The sequence below is a fragment of the Marmota marmota genome, unplaced genomic scaffold (genome assembly GCF_001458135.2).
Source record: "Marmota marmota marmota unplaced genomic scaffold, marMar, whole genome shotgun sequence".
Lineage (NCBI taxonomy): Eukaryota > Metazoa > Chordata > Mammalia > Rodentia > Sciuridae > Marmota > Marmota marmota.
The window spans coordinates 40,837,351-40,839,581 of NW_026000037.1; the positions used below are offsets into that span (position 1 = coordinate 40,837,351).

General features: G+C 38.7%; 1 pseudogene; it reads right to left on the reverse strand.

Moving 5' to 3' along the window:
• Positions 1-811: 811 nt before the first annotated feature.
• Positions 812-2,231, reverse strand: part of LOC107136623 — a 2,353-nt pseudogene continuing 933 nt past the window's right edge.

Below are 2,231 nucleotides of genomic sequence, written 5' to 3' on the forward strand. Positions count from 1 at the left end.
TTGGCATACAATTGTAATATTACCTTAATATATTTTGAGCATCTGTAGGATTGTTTTGATAGCTCCCTTTTCATTGATATTATTTTTTGTGTTCTTATTTTTTTCTTGATTAGTCTTATTTGATTTTTATCAACTTTTAGCTGTTTTATTTCTTTTCTATTTCATCTCCTATTTTTATTTTTTCCTTCCTAATACCTAATTTGAAAATAATTTTTAAATCTAGCTTCTTTCTGATACTAGTATTTTTAGTTATAAATGTTCATCCGCATACTGTTTTATCCCAGAGATTCTGATATTTTAAGCTTTTATTATCACCTCTGATATATTTATAAGTGTGCCATTTAACTTTTAAGTAGTTGTGATGTGGGGGTGGGGTTTTAGGCATCTTAAGGTGATCGATTTCTAATGTAATACATTATGCAGGAAACACAGTCTGTATGAGTCCAAATTTCTGAAAAAAGTAATGGAAATGCTTTTAATATTGATTATATTGGCTACATACATGTCAAAACATTAAAATTGATCAAATTGCATACTTCAAATATGTACATTTTATTGTACTTCGATTTTACCTCAATAAAGCTATGAAAGAAAACCAAAACCAAAACAAAACAAAACCTCACTTCATTTACCAAGCTATAAGTATCTTATAAAGTAGTCAATTAATTAATAGCTCATAAAAATTGGGGGAAATTTTGGGGTGGAAACAAAATTAACACCAGCTCATTCTCTGGCAAATAATTCTTCTAAAATGACATGTCCACCCTGGCAAAACTGTCTGCAGGAGGCAACTTTTTAGGCCAGGCCCCTCTCAGTTCTGCTTTAGAAGCACTGGGATATTGTCAGACACCTGCTGAAGGTACACCATGGAGCCCTGAGGGACTCCAGCTGGCTTTTTATACTGTACATTGATGTCCTTCAGCACCTGCTGCCAACGCCTCAGCTTTGTCAAGTGCTTCTGCACCAGCACATCTTCCTACTGGGATTCATTGCTTAGTTCTGAGATGTCTTTTTTGATAACTTACTCTGGTTTCTGGACAGAAATGTGCTAATTTTTTGTAGGAAAAATAAATATGTCTTGCAATATTCAGAAACTTCTGGATACACTGACCAATACCAGTTCAGATTTCTTCCTGAGTGGTGCCATTGACATAATCCTGGCTCATGAGAGAAGCAAAGCAAGCCTCGAATGATGATTTCCAACTCATCCACCAAGGTGCTGCTAGAAGTTCTCTGCATACCAGGCACTGCCTGAAGAAGGAAGGCCTGGCCTGGGGGTCTTGGCAGGGGTGGCGGGAGCTGCCCAGACCAGAGAGCATACCACTCAGTAGCTGGGTTTTATGTCACATTTAGCTAAACCTTTTTTCATTTGACATTCATATCATTTCCATAACATATGGAGGTCATCAAAGAAGAGCATATTGGGGCTGGAGTTGTGGTTCAGTGGTACAGCATTTGCCTGGTATGTATGAGGCCCTGGGTTCGACCCTCAGCACTGCATAAAAATAAATAAATAAATAAATAAATAAAAGATCCATTGACTACTAAAAAATAATAATGAATAAGAAGAAGAGGAAGAGGAGGAGGAGGAGGAGGAGCATATTATTGAGTTGGTTCTGTAGGTGTTGCTCTGGTGCCCAAGCTTAGGCAAGACTGACCAGGAAAGGTAGTTGGCAGAGGGTAGAAGAAAGAATTCCTCAGTGGCAGAGAATCAAAAGAGCATCTGATTGCTAAGGAACTACTGGCAGAGACAGGTTCTGAATAGACTGACCAAAACATGCCCATGGGCAAAACACATTTGAGGGGGAGGGGAGAAATAAATTCAAGAATTGGCAAAATAAAACCATAAAGCAGCATGGTATAGTACAAAATAAATAAACCTATAGACAAAAGAAATGGGAAATTGGGTGCTGGTTTGTGGGGAGCAATGATCAACGTGTCTGATGGCCTTGTGGTTGTAGTGCACTTGTCCTAGTATTTCCCCTGTGCAAAAATACAGGGTTAACACTTCCCAGCTGCTATGGCAGTACTAGCCCTTTGCCGGAGGCCAACTGGCTGCAGCAAAATAACCGGGGGGGTGACGAACAACTTGTGTAGATCGATACAGCAGGAGTGGAAGCCGTTTATCGCAGGACAGGAGCAGTATTTATATATTCCACACAGCTTATCTAATTAGCATAAACTAGATACATCAGTCAACCAATAAGGAATTTCCACACTTAATGGCTCGC